General features: G+C 29.6%; 1 protein-coding gene across 1 annotated transcript in view; it reads left to right on the top strand.

Annotated features, from left to right (window-relative positions):
* Window positions 1-319: 319 nt before the first annotated feature.
* Window positions 320-7,328, top strand: part of LOC145318070 (eye-specific diacylglycerol kinase-like) — a 30,162-nt gene continuing 23,153 nt past the window's right edge. The window contains exon 1 of the mRNA XM_080159402.1: window positions 320-749. The gene's annotated coding sequence lies outside the window, so the exon portion shown is untranslated. The remainder of the gene's footprint in view (window positions 750-7,328) is intronic.

Here is a 7,328-nt window from a genome sequence, read left to right as displayed (position 1 = left end):
TAAACACCACACATATATACTTTACAATATTACAAATACACAGATTTCCTAGCTTTTAAGCGAGAAGGGGTAATAATATGCCTACCCATACACGTATTATAACGTTACAGGGGGGGGGGGAGGTAAGGGGGGGGGGGAGAGATGTATAAACTTTGAATGTAAGAGAAAAAGTGTGGAAAGTGAAATAGTATAAGCAGGGAATGAGTGAGAACTATTGTAATTAGGGAAGGCAAAAACTAGATAAAGAGAAGGGAAAAAGGGAAGGGAAGCTGCCCAGCACTACCCTATACTATACTATACAGTCCTTACTATGCTGTAAAATAACATACTAACTAAAGCACTCTATCTACACACAGTCAAGCCAGCGACGCGAGTGACTTCTCTACGTAACACATATTTTATTTTAATCAGCTGATCACTTTTTACCTTCAATAAAACAAAACCAGAATTTGATGAAGAACACAAAGTGCCCCTGAATTATAAGGACAATGTAATATGTTTCTTAAAATAAAGTGAAATAGTGTGCTAAGAAAAATAAATCTTAACAGTTATCAATGTCTAAACAAAGCAATGTTCCTAGAGATAATAAAGTGTTATCGAAAGAAATATTATTAAACAAATATTGATAACGATTTATTTGATATAGTTAAATGCACAAAAGTGATCAAAAGAGTCAGAAATGTTGTTTGTTGAGTAACTGAAATGCCATGTTTTAAAATAATGTTGAGAGTGCATGGAGTTGTATGCAGGTATAGGCATAAATAAATATACAATATATTATGTAGGTTCTGGTCGTTTATTAAATTAAATTAAATGTTATGGGTTTATTAAAAGTTTAATGACAGAGGAAGTTTAATGCAACGTCGTGGAGCTGCATCAAAAATGACTTATAAATAAAGTTTTTACCCTAATTTTGTTTTCATTATTTTTAAATAAGGTATTTTTAAAATTCTGTTGAGTAATTATTGAAAAAATCTATTTTTTTAACCCACGAGAATAAAACTTTGAAGTTAAATATATAATTACACAAGCATAAGAAATAGGTGTTTATATAAACTTTTAGAATGATAAAAATATTACAAATCGAAATAAAGAAAATTTGAAATAAAAAGTTTACAAAATAGTAAATAAACTACAATAAAAGAAATTATACAAAAATATTATATTACATTATACAGGCAACCATTTTAAATCCATGTTTAAGAGTAAAAATAGGAAGGGGGTAAAGAGGGGTTGAAAAAGGTGTTGCCTGTACAATATAATATGTTAGTCCATTTTTATTTTTATTTTATTTTTTTACTTTTTTTCAATTTTGCTTACAATTAATTCATAATATTTTTCTGATTCTAAAAGTATATATGAACCCATATTTTTTATGCCTGTGTTAGAATATATTTATGTTTAAAGTTTTGATTAAACCGAGGTTTAGAAAAATCGTTTTTTTCAATAATTACCTGACAGAATTTAAAAAGTAAGGTGTCAAACTAAAGATCTTACTATTTTTGTTCATAATGGCAGTTTTCTTCTTTTTTTGTTGCGTTTTAGTACATTAAAAGTAATTAAAAAAAAATTTAAATTATTTAAAAAATAAGAGGTCTACAAAAAAAAAACGTTTGCATATCTAAATTTTATGGAAAATTTTACATCTACTACTTACTAAAAACACCGGCTAGCTATAAAAAAAAAGTTAAGACACCTTTTTTGTAATAGTTATAAACTGAATTGTATTATACTAGTAAGCTTTTCGCAGATCGTAAACGGAAAATTATATAAAAAGATAAGAAGCTAACTAAACTGGTTTTGATATCATGATTTTATTTTATTTTTCATGAAAAATTTATGTTATATTATACGATACATGATTTTTTGGTATGGTTTAGAACCAGCTCTGACCAAACATATAATAATCGATTTCAAGGCTGTACTGAAAAGAAAGATTATTTAATTCATTATTAAAAATATGTAAAGAAGGTGTCTTAACTTTGTTGATTTTTATTTAGAATACCTAGTCAGTGTTTTTAGTAAGTAGTAGATGTAAAATGGTCCATAGAATTTAAATATGCAATCAGTTTTTTCTGTAGACCTCTTATTTTTGAAGTAATTTAAGTTTAAAAATAAATAAAAATAAGTCGGTTTTAAGGTACTAGAACACAATGAAAAATGGTAAAAATTGTCATTATGAACAAATGGATTCGTAATATTTTTCTGATTCTAAAGATTTTATGCCTGTATTATAATATATTTAGGTTCAAAGTTTTTATTCGACAAGGTTAAAAAAATTAAATTTATTTTTTAATAATTACTCAACAGAATTCAAAAAGTAAGGTGTCAAATTAAAGATCTTACTATTTTTGTTCATAACGGCAATTTTTTTCTTGTTTCTTTTTAGTACTATAAAACCGACTTAATTTAAAAAACAAACTAACTTAAATTACTTCAAAAATAAGAGGTCTATAAAAAAACTGATTGCATATTTAAATTCTATGGACCATTTTACATCTACTACTTACTAAAAACGCTAATTTAAATAAAAATAAAAAAAGTTAAGACGCCTTCTTTACTATGTCCTTTTGGAAACAGCATATTTTTAAAACACTTTCCCCACAATCATTTGTTAGTAGCGAAGCTACTCTATAATTCACTTTGTCTGTCCATCAGTCAGTCCGGCCGTCCGTAATGCTATGGGGGAAATGTGATTTTCTCGGCGCCTATTCAAGATAGACAGCTGAAATGTTTAGTGAATATTCTCATGACATATCCCCATCTAATCTATACATTGTTGTGTCCATCTGTCTGTTATTTGGGGGTACTAGATCGATTCCTAGATTTTCAAGTTTTCAAGATTTTCTCAACTCCTTTTCAAGATACAGGGCTGAAATTTTCAGGGAATAATTAATTTTATATTTTACATATTTTCCTTAAGTTTTATTAAGATTTCTTATTAATTGAGGTGCTAGATTGATTCCTCTTAACACAGATGGAGTTAATAAAATTCATACTTGTAAAATAAGAGATAAATTTCTGCTTTTTATGCAGTTATTATCAATTTTGCTTATTGACAACTGAAAAAGTTGCAATTAAGGTTTAAAAATGTTGGACCAAATGTCTAAAAAGATATTTTTCAGCTTATTTTAGTGCAACTAGCATAACAGGCAATCAGAACTAGTGAGGAATAATGTATTATGGAAACACAACTTTAGGGGCCCTCAAATGGTTTTAGAGAGGTGTAGTATTAATAATTCACAGTTATATTCAGTATAATTTTTGTTATCAATGTTGTGCCAAAGTGCCTCAATAAAAAGATCATTAGAACAGGAGGAAACTGGTATTGGATGTATCATTTATTGAATAATACATAGATATCCAATTAAAAATATTTTGATTGTGTAATTGTAAAACAATAAAATATGTATAGTCTAAATATTTTTTACATTTCTTCATTGATTTTACAATTACCAAAGAAGACCATTAGAGCCCCAATAAATCCACAAGCAATCAATTGGGCTATGAGGTGAAAGAGCTTGCATTGATATTTCTATTTGCCCATCATAAGTTGGTAGTTTAGTAATTACATATTTCATTCATACCTCTTCTAAATGCAACAAAAAGGCTTCAGTATGGAAAAAAAGCACTAGGTACACTTAAATCAGAAGAAACAAATCATGTAAATAAGTGCCCTTCTAAGTCTTCATGCCATCTATTTCTTTTAAGGGCAAAAATGCTTTCTTGTAAGGTTCCACATAATCATCTATTTAAGGGGAATTGGTAATCTAATTACCATTTAGTATTTGGTGAGTATCTAGAAGTATAAGTGTACAAAAAAGTGTACCTCATGCTTTTTTTCCATACTGAAGCCTTTTAGTTGCATTTAGAAGAGGTATGAATGAATTATGTTATTACTAAACTGCCAACTTATGATGGGCAAATAGAAATATCAATGCAAGCTCTATCACCTCATAGCCCAATTGATTGCTTGTGGATTTAATTGGGCTCTAATGGTCTTCTTTGGTAATTGTAAAATCAATGAAGAACTGTAAAAAATATTTAGACTATACATATTTTATTGTTTTACAATTACACAATCAAAATATTTTTAATTGGATATCTATGTATTATTCAATAAATGATACATCCACTATCAGTTTCCTCCTGTTCTAATGGTCTTTTTATTGAGGCACTTTGACCCAACAGTAACAACAAATATTATACTGTATACAACTGTGCATTACTAATACTACATCTCTCTAAAACCATTTGAGGGCCCCTCAAGTTGTGTTTCCATAATACATTATTCCTCACTAGTTCTGATTGCCTGTTATGTTAATTGCACTAAAATAAGCTGAAAAATATCGTTTTAGACATTTGGTCCAACATTTTTAAACCTTAATTGCAACTTTTTTAGTTGTCAAAAAGCAAAATTGATAACAACAGTATAAAAAGCAGAAATTTATCTCTATTTTGTAAGTATGAATTTTATTAACTCCATTTGGGTTAAGAGAAATGCCAACTAATCTAAAGGTTTGTTTAGCACAGAATTGTGTCATTGAATTTTAGTGGTACTGTAGCAAATGTAAAAATAGAAGTTTTAAGGCACTTTTTATCTCAAATTTAGCAAAATTTTTGTCATGATTCTAAATAACTAAGTAATTCTAACTATGTATCAAATTTTTGTATCAAATGTATCACTTGCTTCATGATCATCTAAAGGGAGAAGTAGGTTGTGGGTAAAATTCATAAAGATGTGTGTTTTAAGGCATAAAAACAGTAGTAGAATGATAATACCTATTCACTATTCTATGTATTATATGTTAAAAATTAATTTGTGTCAGCTTGACATTAGCAAAGCTTTCAGTGAATTTTTCAGGTTTTATTCGCAATTTTCAGGTATCATTAACTTTTTTAAAAAAATTTTAGTCTATAGTTCTTTTCAATAAGGAATACACATATTTAGTATTATTATCAAGCCTTAAAACACACACCTTTACGGATTTTACCCGCAACCTACTTTTCCCTTTGTGTGTGTGATACATCATGCAACAGCAAAGGGTTTGTGTAGGATAGATGTATAATTAGGCATAAGAGAGTAATAAATGGTAATCACCACATAGTCTTCTTCCTTTTTAACCCGAGCCAGTGCCACTCTATTGTTGGTTTAAAGTTCCTGTAATCTAAATTAAAATAACTGCATTGGCAGGTATTCGGCTATTCAAAAGTGGGGTTCAGCGTGCGATACTTCTGTCTTTTAATGGACTTTCTTATTAGGAATTTTTTTCTCTAAAAAGATAAAATTTCATGAGGTCAAATGATAAATGCAACGCGTCATGTGTTTTGTCAACTCCAAGTAAATAAACAATTGCAGTGTCCTTTCCCTTTGTTCTTATTTAGCTCTAGATGAGTGTGGATGTGTATTTATTCAATCTGTGTTAGAATTGCTCTTCACGGTTCAAGCCTAGTATATCTCCTGCTTGAGTCTAATCAACTTCATCTGGAATATTTTCAGGGAGTAAGGGAGGGGACAAAGGGCAATTTATTCAATTTTAGAGTTCTAACTCAATATCTTCAAAACCAGATATATCTGGAAAATTCCAATTTAGATATAGCAATCTTTATTAGATTTGTGTAATAAGAAATTATTGAACACTGAAAGAAAAGTATTTAATATTAGGTTATACTGTCTTATTTTCCTGTGAATAGTCTAATTTATCATAAAAGGTATGACCTTTGTACTGGCAGTTTCTTACAAAATAACACCATAATTAGGGTTTGTTTTCATATTTAACAAGGGGTTGATTAGAATGGATAGTTACAGAAGTATCACAGTAGAATTTCTGGTTTCTCCAATCCATTCTCAGAAGAAAACTATTTTGTTTAAAATCCAAAATAAACTTGTTTTGAATTTTTTTTTCAAATAGTCTGCTAGTATTTGTTTTGGTTAGTTCATTAAGAGTCATCTGCTTTGAGAATAAGGGGGGGGGGGAAGTTTGTACACTTATAGGAAATGAAATTCAGTACCAATGTTTGGGAGGGTCGTATGGGCTTGTTTTTAAAGTTATCAACCTAATTCTTTTTGTAGGCTCTCTTATATGACTTGATATACACGTATTTCTTTGAAAATTGAATTTCGGTACTTTCCTTCTAGGGGCTTGTGGAGCAAAAGACCCCCCAAAACACTAAAAATATGAGTTCTGACCTTATTTTTAAAGATATCGACCTGATTTTTTCTTTATAATACTTTTTTAACATACCCGAATCAACGAACCATTACAGATTTCATTTTGGGACTTTCCTTCTAGGGGCTTGTGGAGCAAGAGACCCCCAAAACACAAAATTATGAGTACTGGGCTTATTTTTGAAGATATCGACCTGATTTTTTTTATAATACTTTTTTAACTTAAACGAATTAACGAACCATTACAGATTTCATTCTGGGACTTTCCTCTTAGTGGCTTTTGGAGCAAGAGACCCCCAAAACACAAAAATATGAGTACTGGGCTTATTTTTGAAAATATCAACCTGCTTTTTTTTATATAAAAATAATATTTAAACATAACCGAATCTACGAACCATTACAGATTTCATTTTGGGACTTTCCTTCTAGGGGCTTGTGGAGCAAGAGACCCCCAAAAATCATAAAAATATGAGTTGTGGGCTTCTCTTTTAAGATATCAACCTTATTTTTTTATATAATAAAAAAATACTATTTTAACATAACCGAATCTACGAACCATTACAGATTTCATTTTGGGACTTTCCTTCTACGGGCTTGTGGAGCAAAAGACCCCAAAAACACTAAAAATATGAGTTCTGAGCTTATTTTTAAAGATATCAACCTGATTTTTTATATAAAAATACTATTTTAACATAACCGAATCTACGAATCATTATAGATTTCATTTTGGGACTTTCCTTCTAGGGGCTTGTGGAGCAAAAGACCCCAAAAACACTAAAAATGTGAGTTCTGACCTTATTTTTAAAGATATCAACCTGATTTTTTTAGAAACACTTTTTTTAACATAACCGAACTAAGAAACCATTACAGATTTCATTTTGGGACTTTCCTTCTAGAAGCTAGTGGGGCAAAAGACCCCCAAAAAATATTTTTAGAGATATTGAGCTGATTTTTTTCATGAAAACTTTTTTCACATGTTTGAACTAGGTAGCCACTAATAATTTTATTTTGGCACTTTCCTTTTAGGGGAAAGTAGGGTAAAACACCTCCAAAACAAAATAAATTGAGTTCTCAGGTTATCTTTAAAAATAAGCTCAGATCTCATATTTTTAGTGTTTTGGGGGTATTTTGCTCCACAAGCCCCTAGAAGGAAAGTCCC

This window comes from Acartia tonsa, chromosome 4 (assembly GCF_053477335.1).
Source record: "Acartia tonsa isolate MP-2025a chromosome 4, ASM5347733v1, whole genome shotgun sequence".
Taxonomy (NCBI): domain Eukaryota; kingdom Metazoa; phylum Arthropoda; class Copepoda; order Calanoida; family Acartiidae; genus Acartia; species Acartia tonsa.
This window is presented reverse-complemented; position numbering and strand designations above follow the sequence as displayed.